Genomic DNA, 18,311 nt, shown 5'->3' with positions numbered 1-18,311 from the left:
TGTCAGAATTTATAGAAACACTAAATACAGTGCAGAACAAGGAACAGAAGGGGTTAATGGATCAATAAGAGAAAAGCCGAGGCCCCACTGGGACTCGAACCCAGGATCTCCTGTTTACAAGACAGGCGCTTTAACCAACTAAGCCATGGGGCCTGCGCACACAGCGGGGTCGGTGCTGGGTCTGTCCTCCCTCTCAGACTAAACGTTCCCGCCCCAGCAGGTGCAGGTGCAGGACCCGGTGGGAAGCGGACACGCTCGGCGCCTCTGCCCCGTTAGGCCTCCCAGCGCTTCGCTCGGTCCAAGGATAACCCACAGCACCTCTCTCAGGCCGAGGCTAGCCCTCAGTAAGTCGACGTCATCCCCCGTAACCCCCAAGCGGGATGACGTCTTCCAAAATCACACCTTGCGGGGGCTGCGCCTCTTCTGTAACGTGGACTCCACCTTCGAATGTGCGAAGTTGGGGTCTCTAACAAAGGAGCTTCACGCAGGACTCTCGGAGCGCCGCCCGGGCACCCGGCACCTGCACTGCGCAAGCAGTCACTTGCAGGGAGGGTCAGGAGCTGGGAGCGGAATGCCGGGGTGTGGACCTCGGCCAAGCGAGGCATGCCGCGTCTCCAATCCACGACGCCCGCGCCGCGCGGAGGGCGCTGCCGGGACCCGCGCAGGTGCCCCGCTGGAGGCGAAGGGGAGGCGGCGAGGCCCCCGGCGCCCCAGCTGGTTCCTGGGTCCGGGTCGGCTCTCCTGGGGCTTTACGGTTCCGGCGAACGCTGCTCCGCCCACCCGGCGCAGCCCGGGCCGCCTGAGAGGGAGGGGCGTCTTCAGCTGGCGACGGGGACGCCTTCTCCCCTCTAGCACCACCCCCCGAGGTCGCATCCCCCGCGGTGATCCGCCCCAACCCCCGAGGTCGCACCAACCCGTGACCCGCTCCCCGACTCCCCCTCGAAGTCGCATCCCTCGCGGTGACCCGCCCCCCCGGCCCCCCAAGTCTCACCCAGCCGTGACCCGCCCCCTCCCCCCGCCTCCCCGACGTAGCACCCCACGGTGACCTGACCCACGCCCTCGAGGTCGCACCTCCCTTCAGTGACCCGCCCCCAGGCCCCCCGAGGTCGCATCCCTCTCGGTGACCCGCACCCCGCACCCGAGGTCGCACCCCAGTGATCGCCCGCACCCCCTCCCCAAGGTCGTACCCAGGGCGCCGAGAGCCAGGCGCACAAGCTGGCACCTGGTCTCGCTGCGCCCCCGGAAAGGCTCCGCGACTGACCGGGGTGGGGTCTGGGACTGGGGGAATGTCTGCGGGCAGGGGTCCTGGACGCCCGGAGGTGAGGGGCGGAGGGCGGGAGACCGGGAGGCAGAACCGGCGTGGGAGGACGCGCCCAGGCCGCGTGTGGACTCTGCCCCGTGTGACATCCGCACCGAATTCCAAAGGATCCTGGCCCTAAACTCCTCGTCTTTGTTTTTCTCCCTCCCTCCCTCCCCAAAATTCTCTCCCTCCCTCCCTTCCCCTCCTCCCCCCCCCCCTCCACCAGTCGGGCAAGCACAACCCCGAGTGCAGCTCCCCTGGGGGGGGGGGTGGGAGGCAGGGATGGGGAGGGATCCCCGGTGACTTCCACCTGCAGACCTTGAAAACATTTCCCTGCTGTCTACCCGGACCGCAGACCCGAGACTCAACACAGCCTGATCGATAGATTCAAGGAAATCCCAATCCAAACTCCAGCAAGTTACTTAGAATATTGACAAACCCATTCTAAAATTGAGACACATGGCTCAGAATAACCAACACAAAACTGAAGAACAGATTTCGAGGACTGTCACTATCTGTCCTCGGATTTACTAGAAAGCCATAGTGATCAAGACAGTGTGGTGTTGGTGGGAAAAATAGAATGGAACAGAATAGAGCCCAGAAATAGATCCAAAAGGGACTGGGGAACTTCATTTTGAACTTGCCCAGGACTGGTGCCTCCTTCTTCCCTCAAGGGCTTCCCTTTGCAGGGGGAGTGTCTACCACTCCCTTCCCTTTGCAGGGGGGATTATCTACGCCTGTCCCACCGCTGCATTTGGGGGAGCAGATAGCCTGTGAATTTCACACATTTGCAAACGGGGAGGAATTGTGTCCAGAATCGCTCACACCTAGAGCCACCGCTCACACACCCTTCGTAACTGGGCTACTTAGACGAGTCGACGCTGAAATGAGTTGAGATCTGGGGAGACTGGGCCGGGGTGCGTGTTTTGTCCTGGGGGACCCGTGGAAGGCTTTGGGGAGCAGGGGGCAGGTTGTTAGGTGCCATAGCGTCTCCCCGCCCCCTCCCCGGGATCTCCGCTTCCCAACCTCCAAACCTGTGAGCACGGTATCCTGCACGGCAAAAGGGGCGTGGAGGACGGGAGTGAGTCACGGGTCTTGAGGCGCGGCAGTGGCCTGGCTTCTTGGTCCACAAGGCGTGCGGAGGGGACAAAAGTCGCGTGCCTTCTCTGAGGCTCGAACTCAGGACCTTCAGATTATGAGACTGACGCGCTGCCCGCTGCGCTAAGAAGGCACCTGCCCGGCGGGCCTCCCGGCCTCTCCATCCGGTCCAGCCCCGGCACCCGAGGCACACCCCGGACCCGGGAGGTCCTGCCCCCTGTCGTGCGGCCCTCCGCGGACACTGTGTCCCCGGCAGGTCACAGTGACCGATCCGAGTCCCCGGGGTTTACCCTCGAGGAAAGAAACCGCCCCGAGCGGCGCCGCCACAGGGCTGATTTCACCCCAGCCCCACGTCGGCCCCGCGTGGGACCAGGGCGCGCACCCTCCCCAGCCCCCGACCCCCGCGGGACCTCCGGGCCGCGAGCCCCGCGCCTGCCCCGCACACCCGCCCCCTGCCCCCGGGCGGCCGCGACCCCCGTCCCCGACGTCCAGGCAGCAGGTGCGGCGGCGGGACCTCCGAGGACGGGGAAGGAGCCGCGGGGTCGGCCCCGGAAGACCACCGGCCGCGCGGACCGCGTCCTGACTCAGTGCAGGCCTCCCACGTGCCATGTGGCAGCCCAGGAAACGATTCGCTTGGTTTTTCTGCGAGTAGAAGTTCCTGATTGGAAGGGCTTCGTGATGTGCGAAACGGGATGACGTCCAACAGGAGTGTTGACGCCACCGAACCCTGGACACACGGCGGCCGCGGATGCTCGGGAGGCACGCGGGTAGTGACAGTGATTGGTATAGCAAATAAAAAGTCCAAAGGAGGGAGCGGCAAATATATACATTAGAGTATGATAACAGTGGTAACTAAGTAAACAGCATATGGTGTTGAGTAGTTATTTGGGAAAAGAAAGCTTACATCAATACACCACCTGCAATAATAAAAAAGATTCCAAGCAGATATAAATTTTAGAAGTGGGGGGGGGAACCAGAAATATAATTATTAGCACTGCCAAGGGAGACATTTTTATAATTTTGGTGTAGAAAACTAATTTTTGCAAAAAATTCAGAAACAATGAAAGTGACATAACTCACTATATTAAAGCCATATTCTGCTTAGATACTCCGTCATCCCCTCAAAGAAATTGCATAAGCAAAGTGAAAAATCAAATGAACAAATGGTGGGGAAATGTGTAAGTTGTGTTGTGAAGTTAATTTTCCTAATGTAGGTAACTTCTATACCTCAGCAAGTACATTCCAACTCACAGGAAAGACGTGCAAAGGGTGTAGACACTGAGTTCATGAAAAAGGAAAAACAAATGGCTGTGAAACATGGAAATATTATTAATCTTTTAATAATTATAAGATTTATGAGATTATAATAAGTAATATTCTTAAGAGAAATGCAAAAATGCAGCTACAGAACTGCAGTGAAACCCCACTTTGCACCTGTCGGGCTGGCAATCAAAGAAGCTAACAAAAACAATTGTTTGGGCTGGTGTTGCTTAGCATTTACACACACTGATTTAGACTCCCAGGCTCCTGTGACAGGTTACCACCGGCTCAGCAGCTTGAAGCTACAGGTATTTCCTCCCAGCGCTGGAGGCCACGAGTTCCAGCGTCAGTGTTACTGGGGGGGGGGGGGGGGGGGGGGGGATCAAGGCACCGACAAGGTCCCAGTGGCTTGTCTCGGCCTCCTATCCATACCCTTTTTCTCTCCCCCTCTCTCTTGGACAGTTGTGAGGCAGTTAAGGTCCGCCTGAACCATCCAGGATAATTTCCCCATTTCAACTTTTTGCCATATAAGGTGATATTTACAGCTTCCAGGAATGGGGAGGAAGGGGTATTTTTCAGTCTACTACAGTCACTACGTCCTGAATCCACCTACAGGCACGGGGTTTCCTGGTCTTAACTTTAGTCTCCTTCTCTCCTTGCATCTCTAATGTAAATCTCCTCGTGTGTTATTGAGAATATTAGATGGCTTAATATGTGTAAGGAACCCATGACAGTATCAGGGGACTAGCAGGACACACGTGGCAGTTGTGATGCTCACACTGCGCGACAGGCTGGCGGGGAACCAGGACCTTCCCAGGCGGTATAGGAAGACAGTTTAGTAACATCTGGGGGAGGCCAGACTCAACAAAAGTGCCACCCCAGGTCGGGTCTCACGACCGCTCCCCTGGTACCGCGCACCTGCCGTTTAGGGAGCTCGGTGTGGCTGGTGGAGGTCTCACTTCCGTGTGAACCTCACGACCTTACATTACATATAAATAATTGGCAGCCAGACTTTTTTTCTAAGGTCTGCTCACAATATAAAGGCTGGCAGCGGTGGGATTCGAACCCACGCCCCCGAAGAGACTGGAGCCTTAATCCAGCGCCTTAGACCGCTCGGCCACGCTACCGCACGCCTGCCGTTCGTGGATCCTGCGGGTGATGAGAAACCTCCCTCCCCCGCCCCTCCGCCCTGCGACCCTTCCCCGGGGTTCTCCCCCTCCCACGACCCCCGGGGCCAGAACACCGCACACCCCGCGGCCTCCGCACGGGGGGCGGGCGCCGCTTAGAGCCCCAGCGCCGCAGCGTGCACCCCCGCCCCCCTCCCGCCCAGGCCCGGGCCACTGCCCATCTACACCGTGGACACGACACAAACGTGCGCACAGAAGTGATGGAGAGACGCGTGTCACTTCAGGTAAGTGGCTTCAAAGAGCACGTCCCAGGGGAGCTCACTGTCACTACCCGCGTGCCCCCCGAGCATCCGCGGCCGCCGTGTGTCCAGGGTTCGGTGGCGTCAACACTCCTGTTGGACGTCATCCCGTTTCGCACATCACGAAGCCCTTCCAATCAGGAACTTCTACTCGCAGAAAAACCAAGCGAATCGTTTCCTGGGCTGCCACATGGCACGTGGGAGGCCTGCACTGAGTCAGGACGCGGTCCGCGCGGCCGGTGGTCTTCCGGGGCCGACCCCGCGGCTCCTTCCCCGTCCTCGGAGGTCCCGCCGCCGCACCTGCTGCCTGGACGTCGGGGACGGGGGTCGCGGCCGCCCGGGGGCAGGGGGCGGGTGTGCGGGGCAGGCGCGGGGCTCGCGGCCCGGAGGTCCCGCGGGGGTCGGGGGCTGGGGAGGGTGCGCGCCCTGGTCCCACGCGGGGCCGACGTGGGGCTGGGGTGAAATCAGCCCTGTGGCGGCGCCGCTCGGGGCGGTTTCTTTCCTCGAGGGTAAACCCCGGGGACTCGGATCGGTCACTGTGACCTGCCGGGGACACAGTGTCCGCGGAGGGCCGCACGACAGGGGGCAGGACCTCCCGGGTCCGGGGTGTGCCTCGGGTGCCGGGGCTGGACCGGATGGAGAGGCCGGGAGGCCCGCCGGGCAGGTGCCTTCTTAGCGCAGCGGGCAGCGCGTCAGTCTCATAATCTGAAGGTCCTGAGTTCGAGCCTCAGAGAAGGCACGCGACTTTTGTCCCCTCCGCACGCCTTGTGGACCAAGAAGCCAGGCCACTGCCGCGCCTCAAGACCCGTGACTCACTCCCGTCCTCCACGCCCCTTTTGCCGTGCAGGATACCGTGCTCACAGGTTTGGAGGTTGGGAAGCGGAGATCCCGGGGAGGGGGCGGGGAGACGCTATGGCACCTAACAACCTGCCCCCTGCTCCCCAAAGCCTTCCACGGGTCCCCCAGGACAAAACACGCACCCCGGCCCAGTCTCCCCAGATCTCAACTCATTTCAGCGTCGACTCGTCTAAGTAGCCCAGTTACGAAGGGTGTGTGAGCGGTGGCTCTAGGTGTGAGCGATTCTGGACACAATTCCTCCCCGTTTGCAAATGTGTGAAATTCACAGGCTATCTGCTCCCCCAAATGCAGCGGTGGGACAGGCGTAGATAATCCCCCCTGCAAAGGGAAGGGAGTGGTAGACACTCCCCCTGCAAAGGGAAGCCCTTGAGGGAAGAAGGAGGCACCAGTCCTGGGCAAGTTCAAAATGAAGTTCCCCAGTCCCTTTTGGATTTTCGTGTTGGGCCGGCTCTCCAGGCCTGGGAAAAATCCCCTCCCGCCCGGTCTCCGCCATGGGAGTTGGGCTTCCTTCCCCCTGAAGGCAGCACATGTTCCCGGCCAGGCAGGACGCTCAGGCGGCTCCCTCACTCTGACATCTTGGGAGTTAAGCGTCCTTCCGGGTGGTCCGCCTTCTGTCCCAGTTGGCAGAGTGTCTGCCCATCTCACACTCAAGACCCGGGTGAGTGTCCTGTGGATGCCATGCAGAGTGTGTGCTCCACGGATGACAGGCTTGGGGCAGGAGGCCCTTCCTCCCCGAAGTCGCCAGGCTCCAGATCACCCTTTTCCGTAAAAGACTTCATTCAGTTGGTCTCAAGTCCCCGCACCTCCTGGAAGGCGGTTTGAGGAGGAAACGGTAAAGAAATCACCATTTCTATCCCAGGTCTACATGGGCTTTTCTCAGAATCCATTCAGCGTGGACAAGGGTGAAGTGCTGAGAGGCGTTACTGCTACATCACACGGTGAGACTCTGTTTCATTTTGTAAGAAACTGCCAGGCTCTCTTCCAGGGTGGCTGCCCCATTTTGCATCCGCACCGGCAATGAATCAGAGCTCCTGTTGCTCCACGTGGTCACCAACAGTTGGTGTTGTTCCTGTACTGGAGTTTGGCCATAGCAGTAGCCACCTAGTGGTATCCCAGTGCCCTTTCAGTCTGCAATCCCCTGATATGGCAGACGGTGTCAAACACTTTTCCATATGCTTATTTGCTGACTCTATCTGGGTTGCGTTGCTTGTTCAGATATTTGCACATTTAAAAAATTGAGTGGTTTGGGATTACATCAAAATGCAAAGCTTCTGCACAGCAAAGGAAACAATCAACAACACTGCAAGGCAACCGACAGAATGGGAGAAGATATTTGCAAATGACATATCAGATAAAAGGTTAGTATCCAAAATCTATAAAGAACTGATACAACACCCAAAAAACAAATGACCCAATTAAAAATGGGTAGAAGACATGAACAGACATTTCTCCAAAGAAGCCATACAGATGGCCAGGGGTGCCAGGGTGGATCAGTCAGTTAAGCCTCTGACTCTCGATTTTGGCTCATGTAATGATCTCGAAGTTTGTGAGATTGAACCCCGCATGTGAGCTCTGTGCTGACAGCTTGGAGCCTGCTTGGAAACTTCTCTCTGCCTCTTCCCCGTTCTCTCTTCCTCCCTCTCAGAATAAATAAATAAACCTTAAACATAAAAAAAAAAGAAGACTTCCAGATGGCTAACAGACACATGAAAATATGCTCAACATCACTCATCATCAGGGAAATACAAATAAAACCCATAATGAACTATCACCTCACACAAAACGGCTAACATCAAAAACCCAAGAAATAATTAGTGTTGGTGAGGATGTGGACAAAAAGGACCCCTCTTGCAGTGTTGGTGGGAATGCAAATTGGTGCAGCTGCTGTGGAAAACTGTATGGAGTTTCCTCAAATAATTAAAAATAAAACTAACCTATGATCCAGGAATCACACCACTAGATACTTACCCCCCAAAATATGAAAACACTAATTCTAAGGTATACACGCACCTGGATGTTTATTGCAGCATTATCTACAATAGCCAAATTATGGAAACATCCCAAGTGTCCATGGATACATGAATGGATAAAGAAGATGTGGCATAGAATATACAGTGGAATATTACTCAGCCTTAAAAAGAATGATAATTTGCCATTTGCAACAAGATGGATGGAGCTAGAGAGTATAATGCTGAGCAAAATGTCAGTCAGTCAGAGAAAGACAAATACCATATGACCATTCACATGTGGAATTTAAGAGACGAAATAGGCAAAGGAAAACGAGAAAGAGAGAGAGAGAGAGAGAGAGAGAGAGAGAGAGAGAGAGAGAAACCAAGAAACAGACTCCTAACTATAGAGAACAAACTGATGGTTACTGGAGGGGAGGTAGGTGGGGGGCTGGGGGAGATAGGGAGTAGGGATTAAAGAGTACTACAGGTATCATGATTAAAAAAATAAAATAATTGAGTTGTTTGGGGTTTTTTTAGGAGTTATCTTTTCATGTGTCTGTTAGCCATCTGGATGTCTTCTTTTTTTATTTTTAAGGTTTATTTATTTATTTTGAGAGGGAGGGAGAGAGAGCAGGGGAGGGGCAGGGAGAGAGAGGGGGAGGGAGAGAGAGAGAGAGAGAGAGAGAGAGAGAGAGAGAGAGAGAGAGAGAATGAATTCCAAGCAGGCTCCAAGCTGTCAGTACAGAGCCCACACGCAGGGTTCAATCTTACAAACTTCATTTCGAACGAAGTGGCCTTAGGTGTCCCCCAACCTGTTCTTTTCCCACAGTAACTTTGTCCTCCCCTGGGAATTCTTGGGTCCCGGACATTATAACTTCTAGTTGATCATTATTCCTAAAGTTTCCTTAAGAGGATTAACAAGGGATCTTAACTGTTTATTCTCCACCCCCCTCCCCCGCAAACACCCCAAGTTTTCTTTGTAGTGAACACAGGATTCATGGTTCATGGATTTTATGAAATCATTATAAATAGAGCTGGAGATTGCTAGAATCTAGAGACATTACGCATTTCTCCGTGTCTGCCTGCTTTAAACTGTAACACCCCGCAGGTGCTCAAAAACCCTTCTACTAGGAAAAGCATCCTTCCTCGGCAGTGGGTCGCATTTGAACTGTCATCTCCCTAAGAATCCACTTTTCAGGAGCAAGGAGCTCGAGCAAACTGCAACCGAACAGCTCGGGTTCCACCGCCGGGAGATTGGTGAGAGTTTGGGGGGTGAGTGGACTGACTCGAGAGGCCTGGCCAACGTAAAACGATTCTCAGGAAGAGTGGGTTTCAGAAAACGCCAGGCCCTACTGGGAGTCGAACCCAGGATCTCCTGTTTACGAGACAGGCGCTTTAACCAGCTAAGCCATAGAGCCACCCGGGAGCCGGGACCGCGCTGAGGCCTCGTGTCCCTTGGACAGGGTGGAAGCGAGCGCGCATCGCGGTCGTCTCCGGAAGACACGCAGGTGCGGAGGGAGGCTTCTCTCCCGCAGGAGGCGCTGGGGGCAGAACACCAGAAGCACCAGGAGGCCGCAGGGGCGGACCAAGGGTTTTTCTATTACCCGGAGGAAGAGTGCCACAGAGAGTCGAGGCCACGCAATCCGTGGTGAAGACCGTGACAAGAAGGACTATTTACGACTTAAAGATGACCGCAGGATTTGCACAGAGCGTCTGGGCCCGGGCACCCGCGTACCTGCCCGAGGCGCCTGCAGCCTCCAGATCCGGGACACGAAGAGCCGCGCGTCCCCGGGCGAGCGGAGGAGGCCGGGGTCAGGGGGCCCTCGGCGACAGGTGGCAGCGGGCCCCCGGCGCTGTTCCAGGGCTGAGCCAACATCTGCGGGAACGACTCTGTAGGGGGCGCCTCTCGGGAGGGGTGCGGAGTGCGAGCCACGTGGTCAAGTTTTGAAGCATCCGCGAGGAAAAAGCCGTTTGTCGGCTGGTTTCCCGCATCTCCGGTCCCCTCGGTTGCTCTCGGCGACAGTCTGAAAATCAGCTCGCCAAGCATGGCAGGCCTGCTCCGCTCGAACCCGCCGCGCCCTCAGGTGACACCCCCCCCCCCGCCCCCGAGGTCGCCCCCTGAGGTGACCTGCCCCTCCCAGGTCACCCCTGCCCCCTCCAGGTCGCCCCCCTGCAGTGGCTCGCCCCCCCCAGGTCATCCCTGCCCCCCTCCCGAGGTCGCACCCCTGCGGTGACCACCCTCCACCCTCGAGGTCGCAGCCCCGCGGTGACCCTCACCTCCTCGGTTGCACCCTGGACCCGGAAGGCGCCCTGTTGCGCTGCGCGCGCGGGAGGCGCGGCGTCAGGGCGGGGCGGGGCCTGGGACCCGAGGGTCTGCGGGGTGGGGGAGGGGACCTGGAGGGGCCGGGACTGGGGGCGGCGGGGGGGCGGCTGGGAGGCCGGAACGGCGATGGGGGTAGAGTCGGGGACCCACCCGGACCGCGCGGGGGTTCGGGGCCGGATTTTATTCCCCGGCCGGGTCCCCCTCCGCACCCCCAGCCCCGTGTCCCGGGGGCAGGGTTCAGGCGGACGATCCAATCCGGGGGCTCGGCACCTGGCCTCCAGTGGGTGGGCTCAAGGGGCGGTCTAAGCACACGCGTCGACTCGGACTGTGCGGGTTGCAGGTCGTGGGACTCCCGACGTCTGTGCCAAAGGGAGTGGGTGATGCTCACCGGGCCGCCTGGTGTGTCTTCTCTACATGGGAAACAGCTCCGAAAGAATCGTGTGTGTCCGCGCGCGTGTGTGCGCGCGCATGTGTGTGGGGGGCGCGTGTGCGCGATGAACTGTGAATACTACCTTTGGGTCAGTTCCTCATTTATCTTTTCACTTTACTTGGAAGTTTTGTTTTGTTTGTTTTTTGAATCTCGGCAAACTATTTTGAGGTTCACAAACTGAGGGAACATAGACATTACTCACCAAACACTTGAGGGATCTGAAGTGTCTGTTGTGGTCATGGAGGTAGGAGAGAGGTGCTGGCCGCTCTATTTCGCCAGAAGTCATGAGACCACAGTCTGCATTTGTAAAATGAGTTTTGCCATTAAAAAAAAAAAAAAAAATCCTTGGACTCCTGGAGTGAGTTTTGTTTGGTGCTGTTGAATTAACTATTCTTGCTGGATTCTTAGTTATATTTTATTTGGGATGTGGATCTTTAGACGTTAGAGTTGAATTGTTCTCACTTGGTTTTCTTTTGGGTGCTACTTATATCGGGTTTTGGTGGCCCTGACCAGCGGATCAGGCAGCTTTCCATTTCTTATGCCCTGGAACTGTTTTCAACTGGCCACGGGAGTGATCTGATCCTTGGCAATTTGAAGGAACTTGCCTAAGGGAGTGAGTGCTTCTCAGAGTGGAAAAGGGGCCTGACGCCCTGTTCATTTGCTTCTCTGGTTAACATTCCAGCAGAATGTTTAACTTGGGCACGTCCTACTGTCTGTGATTCCCGGTGTATTTGTTGAGAGACAACGACACTGAAAGACTAACTGATCCACTGTGTCTATTGTCCTCGTATATTGTCCTCCTGGCACAGGCAAGCCTTCAGTCAATGTTGCTCATTATTATTATCACATCAATGTTGGCCATTTATATCGTCCTAAACTCAGTCATTCATTACTCTTATCACCAGATACAGAGGTATAAAGTTGTAAATAATATTTGATTTTTGCTTAAACTATCTCTCATCTATTCATATATCTACACTTTCCTTACTAATTTTGAATTCTGATTTTATATTTTCCTGTGATTAGACTTGCCACTGGGTTGTATTTTGGTTTCATTTGTCAAGAAGACTTTTTTTTAGCTCTCCTAGCATGTAAACAGTTTTTCTTTCTAAATTTCTTTCTTCCATTTTCATTTGGTAGGTTTTGTGGTCTTTTATTTACGTTTTAAGTGGTATACTAAACAGTAATTCAGTCATTTTTCATCTTATTCTTTAAAAAATGCATCTGAGGTTATGAATTGTTCCCACTGACATGCTTTAGTTACATCCTACTGGTAATGATATATGTTGTCTTCTCATTCTGTTGTGCATAGCCTTCAGTTTTCGTTTTCATTTTCTCTTTGAGATATTTTAAGAAGAATTTGATTTTTTAAGCAAAAAAATTATATTTTTAAATTATATTTTGATTCTTATTTTTACCCTTATTTTCTAGTACATTATTTTCTAAATTAAGAAAATATTTTGACAGTTTCTTACTGACCAATATATAGTCAAGTTATGAAATTCCATGGGTAATTTTAAAATGGTGTATTCCCCATCTTTAGGAAATAATTTGTATTTATTGGGTTAGTTTTATTGATTATTTTTAAAGTTTCTTATTGCTTATTTCTTTGTCCATTGATATGTCTTGGAGTGAGAATGGTAAATTAAAGCCAATTATTAATTGTGTCTTTCTACTTGTATCTCTGATGAATTTCTGCTGAATGAAAATTGCTGCTTTATTTTTTTGAGCATAAGTATTGAAAGGCAAAAATCTTTGTAACTCCACTTATACCTTTTAGTATTTTTAAATCCATGGTTTTGAAATTTTAAAATGCTGGGAAAAACTGCAATTGAGATTTTTGAATAGACCTACTGTGTGCCTTTTAGAGAAATTCTAGGGGTAATGGAATCTCTCATTCTGGCCAAGAACTTCCCAGAGACTTGAATAAAATGTGTTTCTGACCTGAAAATCTGGGGCGAGTGGGAGAATCACCCTTTTAATGTTGGTGTTTTCTAGGTCCCATCCTTCATTGTCCTACTTTTCCTGGAGAGAATATTCATACTATTCCGTACATTCACATCTCCCAACTACCCAAAATAGGCTGATGGCTTCTAAATATCTTTCTCACAAAGACCTCTGTAGAATTTCATAGGATCGTAGACAGCTGCCTATGAGACATTTCCACCTTATCATCTCACAGACACCTGAGCACATCCAGTCCTTCCTAGTCTTTTCTCCTTGTTAACACCACAATCCAGAAACCGGGTAAGTACGCGAGATGATGCTCCATCATCCATTCCCTCCTCACGCATGTATTCATAAGGGAATATGCAGTCACGGCTATTTAGGCTCAAATAGGGATCTTTTCCTAACTCACCACGGCAATCACAGCATTAGTACAGTGTTCCAAGTGGCTCCTGCTGCTGTGAAATCATAATTTGATGTCATTGAGAGTTTTTGCTATTAATGCAGGTAACCCATCAATAAGCCAGCTATTCCAAAGATACAATTCTAGTTTTAATCTGATATTGTCTCTAAAGAACCTTGTAGTTTAAGTAGATACAAACCTGAGTTTTTGCCTGGACAAAAACATTCTGGATCAAGTTTCCCATGAGGGATAGTTGAATTTGCCCCCCAAATTATGAAAAACAATCCGAAATGATGCTATGTAGTGTCCCAAGTTTGTCCTTCTTGGCATGGAGGGAGTTGTAGACATCGGGTGACCTCCTGGCTGGGACCATGAAGGGCAGAATGAGCCGCAGCCCCGTGGCACCTCAAAACTTCAAGGCAAGCGTTTTGTCCTCGCGTTCTTGGACCTTCTGTCCCCTGACGGACGGTGCCTCTTAAAATGCAGGACAGGTGTGGGCTTTGGTTCCCGATGAATAATCCAGTTATGGAGCGCCTGCCACAGTCTGGCGTCCCCAGGTCTTACGCTCCATGTGGCTAATGCCAGGCTCACATCAACTACTCATCCTCTTTGCACTGAGAGAAGACAAGTAGAAAGTTTAAAGTTAGCTCACATTTTGGCTAGGGTTTTTAGACATGGTCCGTGAAAATGCACTGGCATAAAGTGGCTGATTTCAGGAGAACTTGATAGCAGACATAGAGGCATGGCTTCTACATAACTTTGCAAATTAGGAATATATGTTGAAGCCAGGAGATACCCTTAGAACACAGTGATTGATCACGATTTATTTTATATTAGAATTTTATTATTTTTAAAATTTTTGTTTATTTATTTTGAAAGAAAGAGACGGAGAAAGAGAGAGAGAAAGAGAGAGAGAGAATCCCAAGCAGGCTCCACACTGTCAGCACAGAGCCCGACGTGGGGCTCAAACCTACAAACCATGAGATCATGACCTGAGCCGAAATCAAGAGTCAGACACTTAACTGACTCCGTCACCCAGGCACCCCCAATTTTATATTAGAATTTTAAATAGACTATTAAAGTCGTAAATTATTTTCTCTCCTTTGGTGGGAAGTCACTGTCTGAGACTCAGTTTTCCCTAATTAAGGGAATAGAAAAATTGCCCTGCTGAGTATCATTTAGTTTTGATTACCATTTCTACTCCTTTCTAAGTAACAGTCCTCTTTGTTCCATCATATAATCCGTGCATTCCATGTATTCCTTATATTCCATTTAGTTTATCTTCCAAGTTACTCATGTCCTTGGTATCTATACTGAACACAATTCAACACAATTAGGAATTCCGCCTGTCTCACCAGCGACTTATTATCTATGCTTCCCACATCCTATGAAGTTTTGCCTTTATCTCATGAGCTACTACCTTAATTACCCCCTAGATAGGCTTTATCCATCCAATTTGCTTTCCCACTTTCCATATCACATATTATCAAATAGCACAGCAAACTCATATTTCATGACCCACCAACTGAGCATTCTGTATTTCTGGGCAGGCTGCCAGTGTCCTGTACACGAACGGTCCTGAGGTCCCGGAGGCGAAGACAGAGCTCCAGGCCCAGGCTGGCGGGGTTACCGTGTGAGGCTCAAGGTGTCAGCATATCGGGTTCTTCAAAACTAATTTGTGGGGTGATACTCAATTTCAATTCCTTACAGATTTGCCTGCCGGAAGCAAAGAAATTGGAAAGAGAGAAAAGATATGAAAAAAGAAAACATCCCCAGTCATCTTTTCTCTAGTCCCTCTGAAATTATAATCTAAAAATTGACGGGGTGCCTGGGTGGCTCAGTTGGTTGGGCGTCCGACTTCAGATTATGATCTCATGGCTCATGGGTTCAAGCCCCGCGTCGGGCTCTGGGCTGACAGCTCGGAGCCTGGAGCTGCTTCCGATTCTGTGTCTCCCTCTCTCTCCGTACTCCCCTGCTCATGCTGTCTCTCTCAAAAATGAATAAATGTTATAAGAATTTTTTACAAAATAAAAAAACCCTAAAACTAAGAATTGGCATGAGCTGTACGTCTGCCCTAGGTGTCGCTCTGAGGTGACGAAATGGTTTGCACAGTGTCGAGGCCACTACATTTCTGAGGCCAAACGGCGTCTGAAAGAATTCAACGTACGTTGCTCTTTCCTTTTAGAAGAACAAAAGGGTGGGTAGTCTGTGTGATTTCACAAGGAAAATTTGGGCAGGGGGGAAGGGGAACAGAATCTCTATCAGGAACTTCCCAGATTCAAAGAAAATAATGTTTCTGACCTGAAACTTGAGGAAAGCAAGAGAAAATTCTGTAGTCAGAGCAGCGGGTGAGGTGGGCTGGCAGGCGGGGTGGTGACGGGAGAAGAGAAAGTGAGACTTTTCCTGGGCTCCAAATCACATTGCAAGTCTGAGTCTTTGGGAAGATAAAGGAAAATTGTTTCGACTTGTTCAAGCGGACAGAAGACTTTATCTAAGACATCTGCAACGGAGCCCAAAGTTTGGAAATAGGGGAGCCAGACTGAACTCCGCTCTGCACACAGCAGGGACGTGTGGGCACTTACAGCTGACACGCAGGGTGAGGGGAAGTGGGCCAAGCACTGCTGAGACGTAGCAGGATTCTTGGCAAAGCCTGGCCAACGTCAAGTCCTAGTTGAGAAGGGGGATCGGAGGAGCCTGACCAAGGTCTGGTCAAGGAGGAGGTGTGTGAGATGATACACCTTGAATTTGGGCCCACGTGGAGACCACAGAGGTCAGACACTGAGGGCACTGACAGCCGGGGGATGGCCGAACGGCCCATGTCAACCCTGGGTCTTAGGAGCACCTACCGGCTGAACGGGGGAGGCAGTGGGGCTGAGGCTGAGCACAGTGGGCGACCACGTGAAGTGCAGGGGCAATTCTTTCATCCTGTGTCAGGACGCCAGCATTTTGTGCACAGCCTCCACTCCCCGGGGCAGCATATACTAGGATCGCCTGGAAGGCCTTTTAAAATTTTTTTTTTTCAACGTTTATTTATTTTTGGGACAGAGAGAGACAGAGCATGAACGGGGGAGGGGCAGAGAGAGAGGGAGACACAGAATCGGAAACAGGCTCCAGGCTCTGAGCCATCAGCCCAGAGCCCCACGCGGGGCTCGAACTCACGGACCGCGAGATCGTGACCTGGCTGAAGTCGGACGCTTAACCGACTGTGCCACCCAGGCGCCCCGGAAGGCCTTTTAAAGCACACACTGCTGTCCTCACCCCCAGAGTTTCTGATTCAGTAAGTCTGGGAGCGAGCTAAAAACTGCATTTCTTTGTCAAATATTTTTAATGTTTATTCATTTTTGAGACGAGGGGGGAGGGACAGAGAGAGGAGGACAGAGGATGTGAAGCAGGCTCTGTGCTGACAACACAGAGCCCAATGCGGGGCTCCAACTCAGGCACCACGAGATCATGACCTGGGCTGAAGTCGGACGCTCAACCGACTGAGCCCCCAGGCGCCCCTCAGAACTGTGTTTCTAACAAGTTCTCAGGTGATGCTGTTGCTACTGGTCCTGATCAGGACACATGGCCGAGAGAATGAACTCCCTATGGATGGAGGGTGAGGAGGGGAACACATGGGTGGGTGGAGACTCTCGGGGGTCCCTCTGGGTAAGGAACTGTGGAGGGTAGTGGGCAGTCTCCATGGCCTTACCCAGGTCTGCTTTGGCAGGATGGTGCCCCAGGCCCCGCCTGTGGCTCCCAGCCGCCCCTTCCAGCCAGAGGAGTCACCTCACCCAGAGGTCTCATCCTGGGGCTGGGGGCAACCCCACAGCCAATGGTTGACTGACCTGGGTTACAAAAGACCATCCCTCTTCCTTCAAGGTGGAATGATGATAGCGGGCTTTATCCCGAGGTAATCTCCAGCAGAAATCCCGCGTTATCTTCTTTCTTCCTCTGCCCCATCCTGCATCACTGGTCCCTTCTTCTGAGACCACTCAGTAAGCGACATGTGTCCAAATCTCAGTCTCAGTTTGCTTCCTGGGAACCGAAGCCAAGTCAAGGGGTATTTGTGAGGGTCACAGGATGAGATCCGATGTGCTCTGGCATGGACCCTGGCCCTCCCTTTCTCAGATTTGGGGACTCCAGCTTCCAGAAGGAACAGGTGCTCCCAAAGCCCAGGAACGCCAACGTTCACGCAGTCCTCGGGGAGGCCTGGTTTCTACGTGGTAACTGCCGGAGGGAGAGTGTGCTGGGGTCTGGCCACCAGTAGTGGCCGCATCTCAACTCTGGGAGTGGGCGGTTAGAGGGTCTGAGTCCTGGTTCCCTGGACTTTGGAAACCGCACCCCACCCCCCATCCCACCTGGGGACTGTCCTCAAAGGTTTTATGATCCGCAGAGCAATAGTCATTTCAGACACCTGTTAGGTGGCTGGTGGGGTAGATGCCTGTGAAAACACCGCACCGAGTGTATCTAATTTGCATGATAGTTTGTGGGAACTTCTTGTTGGAAGAAAAAACTCCGCAGCAATAATAGAGCCAGTGAGGTCATGATGAGCACCAAGACGGCAACAGTAAGGTTCCAACTTCCTTAACGGACCTGAGCAGTCCTGCGCAGCCCGCCCGCTCCCAGAGGTTCTGTGTGTGGCTTTCCCGGGGGACCAAGATCTGTCACAGGGGTCGGTGAGGAGGGGAGAAGTGGGCACTTTATCTCCGGGTCCCCCCTTTATAAAGACTTCTACATTCTCCTCATCATTGCCACCATCCTCTGCAACACCTGCCCCCACACCTGCCCCAGTTCCCCCACCTCCCAGCGCCAGGAAGTTCCCCCGCTTCTCTGGCCTCAGATCAGCCTTTCTGTTCCCTGCAGGGTCAGCCTTGGGGCGGCATCAAGGATTCCCTGCAGGGTCAGCCCTGGGGGGAGGCATCACAGAGGGAACCTACATTTTTCACAGCAGCTACAGGATGGAGCCTGTCGCAGACGCTCAGCATAACCACTCGGGGAAGCCGAGCCCTCTTCCTTCTTGGCTTCGGGACTCTCCCACGGACTGGGGACTTGCTGCCCGGACGGCTCACTCTCACACAGCAGTTCTCTGCTTTACGCTGAACTGGAACCTCGAGTGGCCCCCGCCTCCTGCACCCACTTCCTGGCCCCTGATGATCCTCATCGAAAGCAGTAACAGGTGTGGAAGCTTCTGAGGCTTTGCTATGGTCGCTGGGGGTTCTCAGGAGAAACTCCACAAGGAACACATCTCCCACCGTGACCGGAGAGGCCCTGCAGCCCCTCCTCACTCCCTCCCTGCTTGGCGAGGCCTCTGGGGGTCTCACATCCCGAGGGGACG

General features: G+C 53.0%; 5 non-coding genes across 5 annotated transcripts; 1 reads left to right on the top strand and 4 right to left on the bottom strand.

Annotated features, from left to right (window-relative positions):
* Positions 1–79: 79 nt before the first annotated feature.
* On the bottom strand, positions 80–153 carry TRNAT-UGU. The gene has a single exon. It is a non-coding gene; the product is annotated as a tRNA-Thr (tRNA).
* A 2,305-nt stretch (positions 154–2,458) lies between these two features.
* TRNAM-CAU lies at positions 2,459–2,531 on the bottom strand. Its single transcript has one exon. It is a non-coding gene; the product is annotated as a tRNA-Met (tRNA).
* A 2,172-nt stretch (positions 2,532–4,703) lies between these two features.
* On the bottom strand, positions 4,704–4,785 carry TRNAL-AAG. The gene has a single exon. It is a non-coding gene; the product is annotated as a tRNA-Leu (tRNA).
* Positions 4,786–5,750: 965 nt separating this feature from the next.
* TRNAM-CAU lies at positions 5,751–5,823 on the top strand. The gene has a single exon. It is a non-coding gene; the product is annotated as a tRNA-Met (tRNA).
* Positions 5,824–9,235: 3,412 nt separating this feature from the next.
* TRNAT-CGU lies at positions 9,236–9,309 on the bottom strand. Its single transcript has one exon. It is a non-coding gene; the product is annotated as a tRNA-Thr (tRNA).
* Between the last annotated feature and the right edge of the window lie 9,002 nt (positions 9,310–18,311).

The sequence above is a fragment of the Prionailurus bengalensis genome, chromosome B2, assembly GCF_016509475.1.
Source record: "Prionailurus bengalensis isolate Pbe53 chromosome B2, Fcat_Pben_1.1_paternal_pri, whole genome shotgun sequence".
Taxonomy (NCBI): domain Eukaryota; kingdom Metazoa; phylum Chordata; class Mammalia; order Carnivora; family Felidae; genus Prionailurus; species Prionailurus bengalensis.
The sequence above is the reverse complement of the archived record's forward strand: the minus strand, read 5'-3'. Positions and strand labels throughout refer to the sequence as shown.